This window comes from Callithrix jacchus, chromosome 12 (genome assembly GCF_049354715.1).
Source record: "Callithrix jacchus isolate 240 chromosome 12, calJac240_pri, whole genome shotgun sequence".
In the NCBI taxonomy this organism is placed as follows: Eukaryota; Metazoa; Chordata; class Mammalia; order Primates; family Cebidae; genus Callithrix; species Callithrix jacchus.
In genome coordinates this window covers 38,975,536-38,995,889 of record NC_133513.1, presented here as the reverse complement: position 1 = coordinate 38,995,889, position 20,354 = coordinate 38,975,536, and the positions used below count along the sequence as shown (strand labels likewise).

At 43.2% G+C, this 20,354-nt stretch overlaps 1 pseudogene across 1 annotated transcript; it reads left to right on the top strand.

The window, feature by feature from the left end:
* Nucleotides 1-4,598: 4,598 nt before the first annotated feature.
* On the top strand, nt 4,599-6,286 carry LOC144578492 (cytochrome c oxidase subunit 7B, mitochondrial pseudogene; annotated as a pseudogene). The gene has a single exon (XR_013524366.1). The product of XR_013524366.1 is annotated as a cytochrome c oxidase subunit 7B, mitochondrial pseudogene (transcript).
* Nucleotides 6,287-20,354: the final 14,068 nt, after the last annotated feature.

Genomic DNA, 20,354 nt, shown 5'->3' with positions numbered 1-20,354 from the left:
GCCTGCCTTGGCCTCCCCAAGTGCTAGGATTACAGGGGTGAGCCACCATGTCCAGCCCAGGCTGTAGGTTATAAATGTTGCAAACATTTCTTCCAGTCTGTCACTTGTTTTAACTTTGTTTATAGATGGTTTGGCCACATTCTCATAGCTTTGATTACAGTATATTATTATAATTGGTCTTTTATATTCTAACTTACTGTTGTTAATCTCTTAATGTGCCTAATTTGTAAATTAAACTTTATCACAGGTATGGGCTGGGCGCGGTGGCTCACACCTGTAATCTCAGCACTTTGAGAGACCAAAGTAAGCAGATCGCCTGAGGTCAGGAGTTTGACACAAGCCTGGCCAAAATGGTGAAATCCCATCTGTATTAAATATACAAAAAATAATCCAAGCATGCTGGCGAGTACCTATAATCCCTGTACTCAGGAGGCTGGGGCAGGAGAATCACTTGAACCCAGGAGGTGGAGGTTGCAGTGAGCTGAGATCGCGCCACTGCATTTCAGACTGGGCAATAGAGTGAGACTCCATCTCAAAAAAAAAATTATCATAGGTATGTATAGGAAAAAACAGGATATATTTAGAGTTTGATACTATGTGAGGTTTTGGGCATCCCTACAGGCCTTGGAACATATTCCCCCAGGATAAGGACAAACTACTGGATAAAACATTTCTATTGGCCAGGCACAGTGGCTTACGCTTGTAATCCCAGCACTTTGGGAGGCCGAGGCAGGTGGATCCCAAGGTCAGGAGTTCAAGACCATCCTGACCAACATGGTAAAACCCCATCTCTACTATAAACACAAAAATGAGCCAGGCATCATGGCGCACACCTGTAATTCCAGCTACTCAGGAGGCTGAGGCAGGAGAATCACTTGAACCCAAGAGGCAGAGGTTGCAGTGAGCCAAGATCACGCCACTGCACTCCAGCCTGGGCAGCAAGAGCCAAACTCCGTCCAAAAACAAAACAAAACAAGAAGGTTTCTATCACCACAAGAATTCCTCAAAATGCCCTTCTATAGTCACACCTACTTCCCTCCCACCTCACCTCCTCCCTAACTCTTCCAAACCATTAATCAGTTCTCCGTCTCTATAATTTTGTCATTCAATAATGTTATATGTAAGTGGCATTATGCCATAGGTAGCCTTTTGGGATTAGCTTTTTTCACTCAGTATACTTCTTTGAAGATTCATGCAGGTTGTTGTGTGAATCAGTCATTTGTATCCTTTTATTGCTGAGTAGTATTCCATGGTATAGACATACCACAGTTTGTTTAATCATTCACTCATGAAGAACATCAGGACTGTGTTCAGATTTTGGCTATTACAAATAAACCTGCTATGGACATTTACGTTCAAATTTTTGTGTGAACATATGTCTTCATTTCTCTGGAGTAAATGCCTTGGAGTGCAGTTGCTGGGTCATATGGTAGTTGCATGTTTTGTTTTTTGAAAAACTTCTGCTCTTTTCCAGAGTAGATGTGCCATTTCACAGCCCCATCAACAATGTGTAGGTGATAAAGTTTCTCTGCATCCTCACCAGCATTTGGTGTTGTGTGTTACCCATCCTAATAGGTATGTATGTCATGATATCTCATTGGGGTTTTAATTTGCATTTCCCTGATGTCTAATGAGCATCTTTTCATGTGCATGTTTGTGATCTGTATATCCTCTTTGGAGATATGTCTCTTTATGTCTTTTAGCCCTTTTCTAATTGGATTACTTTTTATTTTTCTTACTGTTGAGTTTGAGAGCTCTTTGCATAGTCTACATGCTAGACTTTGTCAGATATGTGGCTTGCAAATATTTTCTCTCGGTCTGTAGCTTGTCTGTTCATCCTCTTAATAGGGTTGTACATTAAGCAAAAGTTTTTAATTCTGATGAAATCCAGTTTTTCAGTGTTTCATTTTATGGCTTATGTTTTTGGTGCTTAGTCTGAGTTTTTCACTCACCTTAGATCCTGAAGATTTTCTCCTATTTTTCTAAAAGTTTTATTGTTTTACATTTTGCATTTTGGTTCATCATCCTTTAATTTTGTATAAATTGTGAGACTTAGGCTACAATTCATTTATTTTCACCTTTGTATGGCCGACTGCCCCAATACCATTTGTTGAAAAGCTGTTCTTCCCCCATTGATTTGCTCTTGCACTTTTGTCAAAAAATCAGTGGAGCATATTTGTGTGGGTCTGTTACTGGGTTCAGCTTTATTGAGATATAATTCACATACCATATAATTTGCCCATATAAAATGTATCTTAATTCTTTTTTAGCATATTCACAGAGTTGTGCAATCGTCCGTACAATTTTAGAACATTTCATCACCTAACAAAGAAACCTCTGAAAGAGGAGTTTTACCACCTTAAGAATATCAAGTGGTTTTAGTTCTTTGTCGATTCCGGATATTAGCCCTTTGTCAGATGGGTAGCTTGCCAAAATTTTTTCCCATTCTGTTGGTTGCTGGTTCACTCCAGTGATTGTTTCTGTTACTGTGCAGAAGCTCTTAAGTTTAATTAGATTCCGTTTGTCTATTTTGGCTTTTGTTGCCAATGCTTTTGGTGTTTTGGTCATGAAGTCCTTGCCTATGCCTATGCCCTGAATGGTTTTGCCTAGGTTTTCTTCTAGCGTTTTTATGTTGTTAGGTCTTACGTTTAAATCTTTAATCCATCTAGAGTTAGTTTTTGTATAAGGTGTAAGGAAGGGATCTAGTTTCAGCTTTCTGCATGTGGCTAGCCAGTTTTCCCAACACCCTTTATTAAACAGGGAATCCTTTCCCCATTGCTTATTTTTGTTCAGCTTGTCAAAGATCAGATAGTCGTAGCTATGTGGCATTACTTCTGAGGCCTCTGTTCTGTTCCATTGGTCTATATCAAATATACAAGAAAAAAACAAACGACCCCATCAAAAAGTGGGCAAAAGATATGAACAGACATGTTTCAAAAGAAGACATTTCTGTGGCCAACAAACAAATGAAAAAATGCTCATCATCACTGATCATTAGAGAAACGCAAATCAAAACCACATTGAGATACCATCTAATGCCAGTTAGAATGGTGATCATTAAAAAAATCAGGAGACAACAGATGCTGGAGAGGATGTGGAGAAATAGGAACGTTCTTAAACTGTTGGTGGGAGTGTAAATTAGTTCAACCATTGTGGAAGACAGTGTGGCAATTTCTCAAGGATCTAGAAATAGAAATACCATTTGACCCAGCAGTCCCACTACTGGTTATATACCTGAAGGATTATAAATCCATCTATTATAAAGACACATGCACATGTATGTTCATTTCAGCACTGATTACAACTGTGAAGACTTGGAACCAACCCAAATGCCCATGAAAGATAGACTGGATAAAGAAAATGTGGCACATACACTCCATGGAATACTATGCAGCCATTAAAAAGGATGAGTTCATGCCCTTTGCAGGGACGTAGATGAATCTGAAAACTATCATTCTCAGCAAACTGACACAAGAACAGAAAACCAAACACTGCATGTTCTAACTCATGAGTGGGTGTTGAACAATGAGAACACATGGACACAGGGAGGGGAACATCACAAACTGGGGTCTGTTGGGGGGTGGGGAGCTAGGGGAGGGATAGCAGGGGGTGGGGAGATTGGGGAGGGATAACAGGAGAAATACCTAATGTAGGTGACGGGGGTCGGGGGGTGATGGGGGGCGGGAGACGTGGATGGAGGCAGCAAACCACCATGGCATGTGTATACCTATGTAACAATCCTGCAAGATCTGCACATGTACCCCAGAACTTAAAGTAAAATTAAAAAAAAAAAAAAGAAAGAAAGAATATCAAGTTGATCCAAGACCTGCATCATCTTAAAAATCATCTTTGGGTGCCCCAAAGTGCAGAAGGCGCCTTCTATGATAAGCCTGTGATACAGGAGGCGTTGGTCATAGGCCTTGATGGTAAGCTTCACCACCAGGCTGCCGAAGCCCTCTCTGACAAGCTCTGCACTGCCACCATTGTCTCCCACAGGCCTCTTCTGCTCCCAGCCTTGGTCTTTGGGCTCCAACCATCTGCCTCTATCCTACTGCTCCACTGCAGCTAGCCATTCCACCGCCCCAGGCCAGTTGGGCAGGATGTGGACGCAGCAGGGGCTCTAGTTACCCTTTGGAGGCAGCAGATTTCAGAGGCAAATTCAGCCCCTAAGCCTCTGCTGCCTCCTCCCCTGCAGCAACTGAGGCTTCCCACCTCCTGGAGCTAACCCCCTGGAGAGCACAGTCAAGACTTTGGACTGGAAACAGCCTCCAGGCCATCGCTTGCCCTCGGGCTGAAGGCGAAGCTTCCCTGCCTATCCGCTCATAGGCGGCTGCACGCTCGCCCCAGCCCTCCGGGCCCAGGTGGAAGCCCCCGTCTGAGCGGGCCTGGCCGGGGTCCTGCGGAGTCCCCAAGGGTCGAGGAGCCCACGCCTGCCCAGCCCCGCTCTCAGGCCACCTCCTCTGTCAGCGTCTCCCTTCGCCGCCACTCTGGGTTTGGACTCCGCGTGGCCAGGCACCCCGGGTCACCCCTTCTCGACCCAGGACGGGCTCACGCCGCCGCCTGCGCGCTGGTCTGGGAGGTGGGAGGAGCCGACGTCCGTTTCCGAAACCCGGCGCTGGAAGGCCCTCGGCTGGCAGGGATTCCTGAGCTCTGAGGGAGTTTTCCCGACGGCGTCTGTCCGGCCGCAGGCAGAAGCCGCTACGCTACAGGACGCGGGGTCGTGTCCCGGGGCAGCGGGGAGGGGCTGCGCGGGCGGGTGTGGAGGGGCCAGGGCTGTGCGCAGGGCAGGGGAGGCTGCCTCGGCAGGGGACCCGATGCTTGGGGCCTCCCTGTCCGCGCCCCTCCAGCAGGCCTGAGCCGCGCGGCCGCCCGGGCCTCCACTCCTCGACTTCCCGCCGCGACCCCGGCCCGCTGGGGATGGTGTGCGGTGGGGCGGGCGCGGACGGTTCCTGACGCTGAGCCTGTGGACCAGGCTGCGCCTACCGCAGGAACCTCCTCGGGAAAGGCCGGGAAAGATGCCATCGGCCCCTGAAGCGGGGAGACCCCCGCGCCTGCGCTCCTGAGGTAGACGCATCAGGGAAGCCTTCCTGGACAGAGGGAAAGGATGGTGGAGGGAGGGAGTCTTGCGGGCAGAGGCCTGGAGGGCAAGCAAGATTCTGGGGTGGCTGCAGAGACTGGGTGGAAGGAAGGGGGTTCTCTGTGGCCGGCATCAGGGGCTCCAGGGCAGGGCTTGGAGATAGCCAGGCCCAGCCACGGGTCTCAAACGTTCTACCTGACATTTCAGTGCTCAGCCTCTCAAGTAACTGGGACTAGAGGCAGGTGCCACCACACCCAGCTTATTTTTGTATGCTTTGTAGAGACCGGGTTTCACTATGTTGCCTAGGCTGCTCTCAGACTCCTGAGCTCAAGCAATCCACTTCCCAAAGTGCTGGGATTACAGGGGTGAGCCATTGAGTGTTTGAGTCCAGATTTTCTTTTCAGTGGCACTGTTAATACATGATCCTTAGAAAAACACTAAAAAGCACAAAAAAATGTAAGAAGGAAGAATATTCGTATCTTCCTGTTTAAATTCAATCACTTAGTTGAGTTTATCATTTAGTGTTTTCCTTGAGTTTTTCTTCCCTTATATGGTATTCAAACTTTTACCAAAATTGTGGTTATTAAGGTTGTCTCAGAACCGTTTTTCCATCATATGATAAACTCCTAGGTAATTGCAATATTGAGCAGGTCACCCAGTCCTGGTTTGCCAGATTTAGCTTCATTCCCGAACCCCAAATTCCAGTGAATCTACAAATATAAATGCAAATGCCACTTGGTTTCCTTTCCTTTTGCATTAGAATAAAAATTAAGAAAGCTGGCTCTGAATTTGCACCAAAGCAGCAGTTGTGTTGCTGCAGCTGGATCTTCACCTTCACGATGTTTCCCTTGGTCAAAAACTAAGTCGTCTCCAAGTTCGAAGCATTCAGCAAACAATGGCAAGGCAGAGCCACCAGAAAGTTCACCTGATTTTCATGACGAATACGGTAATGCTATATTAGCTGGTGGAGCCACTTTCTGTATTACTATGTGGACATATGTAGTAACACAAATCGGAATAGAATGGAACCTGTCCCCTATTGGCAGAGTCACCCTAAAGGAATGGAGAAATCAGCAATAATCCCAGCTGGTGTAATAATGAAGAGTTGAAAAAAACAGCTCATAATTGATGCCAAGTTAAAGCATTGTGTTCCCATTAAGATATGGCATTATTGAAGAAATAAAGTACATTTGAAACCTAAAAAAAAAAGCAAGAAAGAAAGCTGGCTCTGACACTTATTAATCCTATTTTTTCCTAAAAAATCTTTAGGCAATGATAAACACAGTAACTGAGAAATCCCAGCAGGATAATTAACTTCCAGTGGAAGCAAGGAGGAAGTATAGGCTGAGGTTAGTTAATAAGATTGGGATAGCCTCCTATATAATATGAAGTGTGTGGGCTAGAGATGATGGCCTTAGGGAATAGTCAATGTCATTGTTGGTTGGGTTCAGATTGATTTCATAAGGAAGTACTGAGCTATGGAAACATCGGCAGATTGAGACATCACTTCATTATTTAAACTCAACTGAGAGAGTTTGCATTTTGTTCTCAGTGGTTGACCTGGGACGGGAAAGGAGATGTTTCCCCTTATTCACGCTGTGAATCACAGCTAGAAAGAGGATCTCTGTTGACCACTCAGGAAGTTCCAGGAAATAGGCCTTATGTTTTGAGCTCAGAGACTCAGTAGCAGAGTGTTCAATGTCTTCTGGAAACTGGACTTCATCACTGCTTATGTCTTTGCTATTCAGGCCTTGATCCACAAACCAGAAGCATCAGCATTACCTAGGAGTTTGTTAGCAATGCAGAATCCCAGGCCCCACCCCAGACCTACTGAATCAGAATCCAAATTTAAACAATATTCCCAAGTGACATGCACATTAAATTAGAGAGGCACTGCTCTCTGTAGCATCAAGAATGCTTCAGCCCTTTAGAGAAAAATTACGCCCTAGGTAAGGCTGTCAACAAAAAGGAATCATAAAGAGGATCAACTTTGTGGCTTAATTTTCAATGAATTCATCTTTAAATATGTTAAATAAAAACTCTATCTTTACTTAAACAATTGAACAAGCCAAAAAGAAAACACGATTAAAAATGCGGCCAAAGACATGAACAGATATGTCTCACAAAAAGGCATACAAGTGGCCAAAAAACATGAAAAATGGCTCATTGTCACTAATCATCAGAGAAATGCAAATCAAAACCACAATGAGATACCATCTTACACAAGTCAGAATGGTCATTATGAAAAAGTCAAAAAACAACAGATACTGGTAAGGCTACAGAGAAAAGGAAACAGTTATACACAGCTTGTGGGGATGTAAATTAGTTCTGCCACTGTGAAGAGCATTTTGGGATTTCTCAAAGAACTTAGAACTGCCATTCAACCCAGCAATCCCATTGGTGGGTATATGTCCAGAAGAAAACAAGTTGTTCTATCAAAAAGACACATGCACTTGCAGATTCATTACGGTACTATTCACAATAGCAAAGTTATGTAATCAACCTGGGTGCCCATCAACAGTGGATTTGATAAAGAAAATATGGTACGTATACACCACAGAATCTTAGCCAAAAAAAAAAGATAGAATTATGTTCTTTGTGGCAACATGGTTGCAGATGGAGGCCATTATCCTAAGTGAATTAAGGCAGGAATAGAAAACCAGATACCACATGTACTCAGTTATAAGTGGGAGCTAAACATCAGGTATACATGGACATGGCAACAGTAGACTCTGGGGACTACTGGGATGAAGGCCAAGGTTGAAAAGCTAACATGGTCAGTACCAAGGTACCATGATCAGTACCTGGATGATGGGACCATTTGTATCCCAAACCTCAGCATCACAAAATATACTGATGTGAAAACCTGCACATCTACCCCCTAAATTTAAAATAAAAGCTGAAAAAAAATTATTAAAAAAAAAAAAACACTCCATCTTGTCCAGGTGCAATGACGTACTTGTATTCCCAGCTATCTGAGAGGCTGAAGCAGAAGCAAAAGAATCTATTCGGCTCAGGGGTTCATGTTCAGCATGGCCAATGTAGTGATATCTCATCTCTAAAAAAATCAAAAACAAAAACTCCATCTTGACTATCTATACGTCAAGAGCTTTAATATTTGGGAACATTTTTCCTATTTCCACTTCCTCAAAAGCAATTATTTCTCTTCCAAGTGCCATTTGGGAGTTTCTCCTACTGTGACTTTTATGGAAGACCACAGAAATGTGAAATGGGAAGGCCTAACTTGTGTGTGATTCACAAACAGACACTTCATTTAGGAAGGCTTGCATTGCATTAATATACACATTTTTGAAGTTTATAATTATTGTTAATCATTTATGTCTGGCTCTATTCTTTGGCTTCTCATCCTTCCATGGTCATATCTCGGACCAGACCCTGACTCAGAGAAAGGGCCCAGCTGAGGTTACAGATGTACAATCCCCTCTTTTAAGACAGGGCCAAAGAAATAAATCTCTGGGAGGTTGGCTAATTGTCCTCTTAATTCCTAGAGCTAGAGATTTTAGCATAATTACTAAAGGAAATGAGATCTGGCTGCATCACGGAAGAAAGGTTAATGCACTTGTCCCACCAAGTGTGGAACAGTGGGCAGCCAGAAAGCATCTGAGCTTTCAGGACCAAAGGCAGTGCCCGGACCTCTGCTTTGTTGCCATCTGGTGACCTGGCAGCTTCTGCCACTGCAGGCACAATTCCCAGCTCTGGATTTACGGCATCTCGGGGAGCCACAGAATCTCTAATGTCTCTAGCCTTCAGTTTTAATTTCTTAAAAAAAAAAAAAAAAAAACTAACTAATGAGTAGCACTTTACAGTCAAGGGAGTAGAATGTTATAAAAGCCAAATAAATGATCTTACACTACAAAGCCCAAAATATTGAAAGTGACAAGATCGTATTTAACCATGGTGGCTCAGCCAAGACCAACATGGCAGTACTCTCTGTTGCCAAGCCTTCCACCTTCCTATACATCTCTGCCAGCATCTCTTTCCTCCTCCTCTGCCCAGAGTTATGGGCTCTGAGGGGGTCAATTACTGGGTGACCTGTTAAGGACTCTGAGGCTTCTCAGGGCAGCCCAATTATAGGAGTATTCATACAGCCAGTTGTAAACACATATCAGAAACCTCAAAATGTCCACTGCGGAATGCTTTGTTGGAAAATCTGTCCCAAAGGAGCAAGTTTAAAAATAGTAAAGTTACACACATAGAGATGTTTCTTGCAGCATTATTTGGAATAGCCCTAAATTAGAAATAACCAAAAAGTCTAATTGTAAGAAAATGGCTAAATAAATTAATACACAGCTATATTATGGCCTATTTTCTAATGTTTAAGAAATGTGTTCACGAAGAGTGTTACATTGAAAAATACTTCTGATAAAATGCTCTAATAGTCAACAAACACTTATAAAGCACTTACTGCGTGCCAGGTATTATATTTAGTGCTTTAACATTTTGAATTTAACTTATTTAATTCTCACAACAAGTCTATGAGGAAAATATTGTCTTTTTGTTTTTTGTTTTTGAAGACAGAGTCTCACTTTGTCACCCAGGCTGAAGTGCAGTGAGGTGATCTCAGCTCACTGCAACCTTTGCCTCCTGGGTTCAAGTGATTCTCCAGCCTCACCCTCCTGAATAGCTGGCATTACAGGTGTGTGCCACCATGTCCAGCCAATTTTTGTATTTTTAGTAGAGACAGGGTTTCACCATGTTGATCAGGCTGTTCTCAAACTCCTGACCTCGTGATCCGCCTGCCTTGGCTTCCCAAAGTGCTGGGGTTGCAGGCATGAGCCACTGCACCTGGCCAGAAAATATTATTATCATCATCCCCTTTTTGAGGAAGTTAAAACATGAAGAGATTAGTCCAGCCCAAGGTCTAATGCCAGTTAAGGGGTAGAAAAAAATTCAAACTTGTATGTAAAATATAAACTCATATATATATTCTCTCTCTCTCTCTCTCTCTCTATATATATATATATATATATATACGTATATATATATATAGAGAGAGAGAGAGATTTTATCTTTATATATATTTTATCTTTATATATTTTATATTTATATATATATTTTATCTTTATATATATATATATATAAAGATAAAATTTTAAAGTTCTCCTTTTTAAAAACTTTTTTTATTGAGCTGTAACTTGTATAGTAGGTTGGTGCAAATGTAATTGCTGTTTTTGCCGTTACGTACAGTTAAGTACATCAGTTTTATGTGCACGGCTTAATTTTTACATGGCGTGTACCCACTAACTGTGATGCAGATAAGCACAAAGACAGTTTCCAGCATCCCAGAAGGCTCCCAGGGACTGCCTCCCAATCAACGCTTCCCAGAGGCAGCCACCATTCTGATCTATACTGCATATGATCTATACAGGCATATGCCGATTGAAAGAAATCAGATATAAGAGATTTATACTGCACTATTCCATTTATATAAAGTTTAAAACCAGCCTAAGTTATGGGTTAACCTAATCTATGGGTTAACTTAGGCTGGTTTTGAAGTTTATATAAATGGAATAGTGCATTATTATTATAAATGGATAGTGTATAAATCTCTTGTATCTGACTTCTTTCAATCAACATATGCCTGTAAGATTTATCCTTATTGGATGTCTCAGTAGTCCTTTTCACTGCTGTATAGTATTCCATTGTATGAATATACAGCAATTCCTTCACCCATTCTACTCCTGTTGGACTTAGGAATTTTTTCTACTTTAAATAATGGTCCTATGAATATTCTAATATGCATCTTTTGATGGACCTAAGCCCTTATTTCTATTAGATACATTTCCAAAAGTAGCATTGCTGAGTCTCAGGGTATGGTAGACACTGCCAAATGGTTTCTCTGTTTGGTGTGGCAGTATCGTAGGAGAAAAGCCATGACACAGGAAGTGATCAAGGACTTAACACTAAACCCCATATCCATCACTGAGTCACCCTGGATCTCAAGCGTGTAAACTGTGGGGTGAAACAAACTTATGTGAAGTATTTGGTGTGCACAGGGAGTTATATAAAGGTGTGCAAAAGTCTTGTAAAAAGCTATGTTTAGGCCAGGCACAGTGGCTCACGCCTGTAATCCCAGCCCTTTGGAAGGCCAAGGCAGGCAGGCAGATCACCTGAGGTCATGAGTTTGAGACCAGCCTGGACAACATGGTGAAACTTCATCTCCACTAAAAATACAAAAATTAGCCAGGTGTGATGGTGCGCACCTGTAATCTCAGCTATTCGGCAGGCTGAGGCAGGAGAATCGCTTGAACCTGGGAAGCGGAGGTTACAGTGACCCGAGATGTTGCCACTGCACTCCAGCCTGGGTGACAAAAGCAATACTCTGTCTCAAAAACAACTATTTTTAGTCATTAAGGTCCGATCGCTTCTGCTATGCATGGGTGGAAAATACATGGTGGCTTTTCCTTCAATGAATTATGTTTTCTTTGCCATTGCTGAGAATATTATAGCTTAGCTGTATCTGAATAATGACATCAAATCGTAAGTTGCATGAGTCATCATGGAAGAGACAGACTCAAGGGAAAAAAGCAGGGCCTAATAAACTAGCCTCTAGGTCACAGGCTAACAGCATTTTTCTCCAAAGGGATGAGCTAAGCCTGCAGCCAGACATTGTCAGTGACTATTGAGGAGATCTGGATGCAAAATGTGTCACCCGAATCAGGATTAGTGGATGCATGAGACTCTTCTTTCCCTAGCAAGTAGATTCTTACCTGACTGAGTTCTTCTATGTGCTAGGGACATGATCCCTGCTCTCAGGAGTCTCACAGTCTGCACAGTGAAAACAGGTAAGTAAATGGGAAATTATGACCCAGCATGATGAGTCACATCTGATAGAAACTGCAGGACCCAGGGCCTAAGAAGGGCAGATTTTAGGCCGGGCGCGGTGGCTCACGTTTATAATCCCAGCACTTTGGGAGACCGAGGCGGGTGGATCACTAGGTAAAGAGATCGAGATCATCCTGGTCAACAAGGTGAAACCCCGTCTCTACTAAAACTACAAAAATTAGCTGGGCAAGGTGGCGTGCGCCTGTAGTCCCAGCTACTTGGGAGGCTGAGGCAAGAGAATTGCTTGAACCCAGGAGGCGGAGGTTGCGGTGAGCTGAGATCGCGCCGTTGCACTCCAGCCTGGGTAACAAGATCGAAACTCCATCTCAAAAAAAAAAAAAAAGAAGGGCAGATTTTAATGTTTTGAAGAATTAAAGTTGACACAATGTGAGTCAAGAAGAAGAGCAATAGAACTTTTGGGCAAATAGCAATGCACCTGAAATTTTTTAAAAGTTAGCTTTCAGATCCATCACGGTGGCTCACGCCTATAATCCCAGCATTTTGGGAGGCCAAAGTGGGTGGATCATGAGGTCAGGTGTTCGAGACCAGCCTGGCCAACATGGTGAAACCTGGTCTCAACTAAAACTACAAAAATTAGCTGAGCATGGTAGCACACACCTGTAATTTCAGCTACTCAGGAGGCTGAGGCAGGAGAATCACTTGAACCCGGGAGGCAGAGGTTGCAGTGAGCTGAGATGGTGCCACTGCACTCCAGCCTGAGTGACAGAGCAAGACTCCATCTCAAAAACAAAAAGCAAAACAAACAAAAAACCAGTTGGCTTTCAAAGGCCAAAAGAGGCCCTGGAGTCTCCCAGATACTGGAAGTATATTACAGGGGGACTAGTTCTAACCTGCAGGCTCAAGAGCAAGGGGTTGCACATGTAAGAAAGGAGTTGCCAGGTGTCCTGGTTTCTGAAAGTGCTCTCTGCATGTGGGGTTCTGGAAGTCCAGGTAGTTTCTCTAGGTTCAATTTCCCTACCTGGGAATAGGTATAGACGAGAGGATCTCTGCAAGCTTCTTTCCAGGTAGGACATGCTATGGCTGCTTAATATTTTTAAACAGCGCAGAACTGCATCATCTCAAGTCATCTCCCTGCATTTTATCTATCACTTCATGATATAATTTAATTTTACTCGTGAACCCATTGTACTTATCAAACTACAGAACTCTACATGAAAAAAAAAAAAAGCCAAGCCAGAGAGAACAGAAAGAGAGACAATGGCTTGAGGACACAATCAAGGGTGAAGAAATGAGACCCTTTTAACTCTTGCATGCTCATGATGCAAAGTGAACCTGAGACCATCCAGGAATGGATGAATGAATGAGGGCCACTCCTCCTACACAAACTTCACCTTCCTTCCACCATCCTCAGAGTACCATGTCTAAAACTAGGATATTCGTCAGTTAACCGGAGTTGGATAGGAATGAAATCCAAGTCCCACCTCCATGGATTCCAGCCAGACTCACTAACCATGAGAAGGCAGAAAGCACACAGAGTGGAAATGGGCATGTGAACAGGGGCCGGAAGTCTGGAAGGCACTGAGCACCAGAAACTGCCAGCTCTTTCACCTTAAGAAAGCCTGCATGTGCTTTGTATTTTGTCTGTAAATATCTGTTTACTGAATTAAAAAGCAAATGGCCTAGGTCTGCCTTAAAACAAAGTGAACACCAAAAAGGAAAGGCCCATCCCAGTTCAGTGGCTCATGCCCATAATCCCAGTGCTTCAGGAAGCCGAGGCGGGAAGATGGCTTCAGGCCAGGAGTTTGACACCAACCAGTCTGGGCAGCACAGCAAGACCCGTCTCTACAAACATTTAAAAATGTAGTGGTGTGCACCTGTAGTCTCAGCTACTTGGATGCCTGAGGCAGGAGGATCTCTTGAGTCTGGGAGGTTGAGGCTGCAGTTAGCCATGATTGCACCACTGCACTCCAGCCTGGGTGCCAGAGCAAGACCCTGTCTTAAGAAAGAAAAAGAAAGAAAGAAGAAGAAGGAAAGAAGAAAGAAAGAAAGAAAGAAAGAAAGAAAGAAAGAAAGAAAGAAAGAAAGAAAGAAAGAAAGACCTGCCATAGAGGGGGAAAGAGACAGTAGCGTAACAATCTGTGCTGTGTGCAAGGCTGGAGGAGGGAAAGCTGATGTGAGCATGACAAGGGAGGCATCCTCATTCAACACATTGACTTTTGCAGTTTGCTCTGTGCTCAGTGCTAGGAACTCAGGGATGAGATAGCCAGTTGGTGTCCTGCTAAAGCAGAATGACAAGACACACACACACACAAATGAGAACAAAACCTTGTGCTGAGAATGCTACGTTCTTCCACTGGAAGCATTGCAGGACCTACAGCGGCAGCACCACCTGGGGGTTTGTTAGAAATGAATCTTAGGCTCCAGAGCCAGAATCTGCATTGTACCAGGAACTCCAGGGTTTTAGAAGCACGGCTGCATAGAGTAAGGGGCTGATTCTGTCTAAGAGGATCAGGGAAGGCCTCCCCAAGGGAGTCACATTTGGGTTGGATCTTCAAAGATGAGTAGGAACTTAATTTGAGAAGAAAGGGAGGAAATTCCAAGCAGAAGAATGGGTAGGATGAGATGGTGACAGACTGCAGAGAGATGACACTGAACTGGAAATGGGCTATAATCTGATTTGGAAGACACCTGTACTCATCTACCATACTAAGGAATTTTGGTTTTGTTTTTCTCCTGAGGATGAGAATCAAGTAAGGAGGAAGAACATTCTCCAGGCACCGTGCTGATGTTTAATCAGTGCAGGGTGTTCAGTGCACATTAGAGATGCTGAGGACCTCGTTCACAGCAGAGATTTGCTTTCAGGGAAAATAGTCAGTAAAGACTAGTGCCCTCCAGTTTGCTCACAGAGGGCGGGAGGGTCCTGTATTTAAAGAGAAACAGGGGAAAAAAATGTTTCCATCTAAGGACTTTTTTTTTTCCTGAAGGTGATAAAAGCAAGGGAACTATCAATTACTCTAAATGGTAGGAAGCCAAAACATGGTGCCAAGGGACTGGAAAGTAATCTTTGGAGGCAAAGTAGCAACTGTTTAATCTTTTAAATAGCCTCATGGAAGCCAAGGCAGAGAGAGAGCGAGAGAGAGCTTGCTTCGCCTTAGCAGAAACCTGGTTGTAACTCGGGACTCAGAAGGCTGGTGTTGTCCAAAGATGGTCCACAGATGCACCAGTCCCATGGAGCCTGCCCTGCCTAGGACCCCGGCTCCAAGTGTGATTTCCTTCCCCTGCAGGCCCAGGCCCTCCTTCAGCTCGCAACTGGCCAGATCCTCTCAATGACAAGCCAGAGGAAGTTATGTGCTTTAAAAAATGCCAGAGGGCATTTGTCATGCTCTGTTATTATAATGATTATTGATTGCTTAAGTGGTCTTGTATGTGCGGACCAATCTAACACAATCTAGCACAGATAATTCAGACAGCTCCTACTTTTAGAGATAATGTTGTCCTAGCATCTGAAGGTGTTTTATTGTAGCAAAAGTCCTTGAGCCATTGGGACAGTTGATTGGTTGGGGGCCGGCGGTATAGTATGTGAGAAGTAAAAGGAGAGCATTAGCAAACAGGACTAAACTCTGCTGCAATGTAGAAGGAGAAAAAAAAACGTGGGGGCTTCTGGTATTAGCTCTCATTAAATACTGGCCCTATAATGAATGCTTTCCAGCACTCATCTTTAATTTATTCCACAACCCTACAAGAGAGCTGTCATTAGCCCCATTTTCAAATGAGTAACCTGGCGTCCAGTGAGGGTGGTTGTCAGAGCACCACAGCCAAGCTGCACAGAGCTGGTGTTCAGGTCTAGGTCAGCCTGTTGTGGACCACAACTCACCACTCTGACTTCCTGGAGTGCACTGCCCTGCCATTCAGAAATCTCTAAGATGCTGCAAGTTTGCTGAAAGTTTGTCTAGCCTTCGGAAAATTCACACAAAAGAAAAAAACACAGAAAAGGCAGAAAACAGACAAAAATTCTCATAGGTAAAATATGAATTAAATAGTAATTATTAAATCATGTAAAATTTGTAAATTATATATAAACATATATAACTTTTTATTGAAAAACTTCATTTGCAAAAGGCTTCAAAATAGGTTTTATGTATCCAGCTTCTAAACGTAATCTGTTCACAGATATTTAGTTTGCAGTTTTTTCAGAACAGTCATTTCTATATTTCGCAGATGAAGAGGACCTCATATAAGTCCAAATCTATGGATCCATTTGATTCCTTAAGACATCGGTATGAGCAAATCAATGAGCATTTATCTATCACTACTCCTTTAAAGATGCCGTGTTAAAGGCCGGGCGCGGTGGCTCACGCCTATAATCCCAGCACTTTGGGAGGCCGAGGCGGGTGGATCACGAGGTCAAGAGATCGAGACCATCCTGGTCAACATGGTGAAACCCCGTCTCTAACAAAAATACAAAAAATTAGCTGAGCATGGTGGCGCGTGCCTGTAATCCCAGCTACTCAGGAGGCTGAGGCAGGAGAATTCCCTGAACCCAGGAGGAGGAGGTTGCGGTGAGCCGAGATCGCGCCATTGCACTCCAGCCTGGGTAACAAGAGCGAAACTCCGTCTCAAAAAAAAAAAAAAAAAAAAATGCTGTGTTAAATCCTGGAGGAGAAATGATGGTGAAGGAGATACAGGTTCATCTCTGAAGATGTCTCTCTCCAGCAGGGGAGGTGAACCAATCAAGTAGAAAATTATGTAAATCGAGAAAATTATGTAAAAAAGGAGTGTTGCTGTTGTCACTGTTGCTTTTAATGTTGGTGACAAAAAATTAGAGAGAAAGAGAGACAAAGGTTTCACTGGACTAAGTAATATTCAGATGACACTATAGGCGCTCAGAAAGGAGAAATGAGATTGGATTCAGAAAGGAAAGCATTACAAAGCCAAGACTTGTTGCTAGATTTAGAAGGGAGGTAAGATGCCAAAAGGCAGAAAGTAAATGTATTTACCAGAGCCAAACAAAAGTACACAGGAAGATGTACTTAGGGAAGAGTATGCAAACTCATTTGAATGTGAAGAAACATTTGCAAATGGACTAAAGAGTGTTAAGCTGGAAAAGACAGGTTGGAACCACACCATCAAAAAAGTCTTGAAAGACTCATGCCCCAATTTTGGGACAGCTCTCTTTGGTGTGGCAGCCATGGAAGGTTTTTGATCTGCTTAAAGTACTTTCTTCCTTTTCATTTGACAGAGCTGGAAGAACTGGATATGCACATGCAAAGAAAAAATGAAGTTAGATCCCCTATCTCACACCATATACAAAAATCAACTCAGAATAAGGCTGGGCATGGTAGCTCAAGCCTATAATCCCAGCACTTTGGGAGGCTGAGATGGGTGGATTGCCCTGAGCTCAGGAGTTCAAGACAAGCCTGGGCAACATGGTGAAACCCTGTGTCTACCAAAAATACCAAAAAAAAAAGTAGCTGGGTGTGGTAACCTGTTCCTACAGCCCCAGCTGCATGGGAGGCTGAGGTGGTAGGACTGTTTGAGCCTGGGAAGCAGAGGTTGCAATGAGCCAAGATCACACCACTGCACTCCAGCCTAGGCAACAAAGTAAGATGCTGTCTCCAAAAAAAAAAAAAACTCAAAATGGATCACAGATGTATACGTAAGAGCTAAAATATACAACTCTTAGAAGAAAACACAGAAGTGTTTTCTCAAATTAAGCAATTATTCTTAGGCACAACACTAAAAGCACAAATTATAAAGAAAAATTGATGTTGAATTTAATAAACATTTTTAAACTGCATTTCAAACAACACCATCAAGAAACAGAAAGGAGGACAGGTGCAGTGGCTCATGCCTGTAATCCCAACACTTTAGGATGCCAAGGTAGGAGGATTGCTTGAGGCCAGGAGTTTCAGGCCAGCCTGGGCAATATAGTAAGACTCTGTCTCTACAAAAAAATTTTTTTTAATTAGCTGGGCCTGGCAGTGCACACCTGTAGTTCCAGCTACTCAAGAGGCTGAGGTGGCAGGATCACTTGAGCCCAGGGGTAAAGACTGCACTGAGCTATGATCATAGCACTACACTGTAGCCTGGGAGACAGAGCAAGACCTTGTCTCTTAAAAAGAAGAAGAATGAAGAAGAATAAAGAAGAAGAAGAGGAAGAGGAAGAAGAGAAGAAGAAGAGGAGAAAAAGAAATGGAAAAAACAACTTATAGACTGGGAGAAAATATTAGCATATCATATATCCAATAAGTCATATGTAGAATTAGAAAAATAAGCTCTTAACTCAGTAATAAAAAAAATTTTTATGGGCATAAGTTTGAACAGACATTTCTCTAAAGAAAGCATAGAATATGCAATAAACACAGGAAAAGATGCTCAATATTACTAATCATTAGAGAACTGCAAATCAAGAACACAGTGAGACACCACTTCTTTGTTTTTTGTTGAGACAGAGTCTCGCTCTGTTGCCAGGCTGGAGTGCAGTGGCACTCTCTCAGCTCACTACAACCTCTGCCTTCCAAGTTCAAGTGATTCTCCCACCTCAGCCTCCTGAGCAGCTGGGATTACAGGCGCACAACAGCATACCTGGCTAATTTTTGTATTTTTAGTAGAGATCGGGTTTCACCATGTTGGCCAGGATGGTCTAGATCTCCCGACCTCGTGATCCACCCACATTGGCCTTCCAAAGTGCTGGGATTACAGGTGTGAGCCACCATGCCTGGCCTTTGAGACATCACTTCTTATCCACTAAGGTGGCTATAGTAAAAAGCAGTCCGGGCATGGTGGCTCACACTTGCAATCCCAGCACTTTGGGAGGCCAAAGTGGGTGGATCACCTGAGGTCGGAAGTTCAACACCAGCCCGACCAATATGGAGAAACCCTGTCTCTACTAAAAATACAAGGTCAGCCGGGCATGGTGGCACATGCTTGTAATCCCAGCTACTTGGGAGGCTGAGGCAGGATAATCACTTAAATCTGGAGGTGGAGGTTGCAGTGAGCCGAGATTGCACCACTGCATTCCAGCCTGGGCAACAGAGTGAGACTTCGTTAAAAAAAAAAAAGGCAGACAATAACAAGTGCTGGTGAGGATGTGGAGAAAGAAGAATCCTCATACACTGCTGATGGGATGAAAAATGGTATAGTTGCTGTGGAAAACAATTTGGCAGTTCCTCAAAAATGTTAAAATAGAGTTATGTGACTGAGCAAGGCCTCTCAGAGAAATTCTTTAAGAGAAAAGTCGGGCACAGTGGCTCATGCCTATAATCACAGCAATTTGGGAGGCAGGTGGATCTTTTGAGGTCAGGAGTTCAGGACCAGCGTGGTCAACATGGTGAAATCCTGTCTATGCTAAAAATACAAAAAATTAGCTGGGCATGGTAGCATATGCCTGTAATCCCAGCTACTTGGGAGGCTAAGACAAGAGAATCACTTGAACCTGGGAGGCAGAGGTTTCAGTAAGCCGAGATTGCACCACTGCACTCCAGTCTGGGCAACAGAGCAAGACTTCATCTCAAAAACAAATAAATAAATAGAGAAATAAAATGATGTTCATACTAAGATTTGAATACGTATAATCATAGAAGCACTACTCACAATAGCCATTTGGCTGTGGAAACAACCCAAGTTTCCATCAACTGATAAATGGAGAAAAAATTAGCCATGAAAGAGAATTGAGCACTTACACATGCTTCAACATGGGTGAACCTCGAAAGCGTTGTGCACAGTGCAAGAAGCCAGACACAAAAGGCCATGTGGAAGGAAAATAAGTTTTGGGACTTCCCAAATCACTAAAGCAAAGGGAAATGTCAAACTGGGAACTGCTAGGGGCAAACCTGTCTCCCATTCTATTCCTAAAAACGATAGCTACTAAGATAAAAAAAAAAAAAATGGTATATACCTTCCTCACAAGGAATTTCCTTGTGGACCAAGGACAGACAGAACTCAAAGTCATCCCTCAGCTCACTGAGATAGATGCATATCTCATTGCCTCCTTTGAGAAAGCGAATCAGCAACTCAAAAGAATGTAACCCCTTGTCTCTTACCTATGATCTGGAAGCGTCCTCCCCAATTTGAGTTGTCCCGACTTCCCAGATGAAACCAGTGCACATCTTAGATATATAGACTGATGTTTCATGTCTTCTTAAAATGTATAAAACCAAGCTGTGTCCCAACCACCTGGGCGCTTGTTGTCAGACCTCCTGAGGCTGTGTCACCAGCACAGGTCCTTAACTTTGGCAAAATAAACTTCCTAAATTAACTTAGACCTGTCTCAGGTATTTAGGGTCCACAATCACATACTATAAGATTCCGTTTATAGGAAAAGTACAAACAAGGCACATGTTCAGATAGAGGGCTGGAGGTGAGAATGGAGTGTAAATGAGCATGAAGTTTCTTTTTGGGATGAGGGAAATATTCTAAAATTAGATTAGAAGGTGGCACAACTCTGTAAATATACTAAAGATCAAAGAAG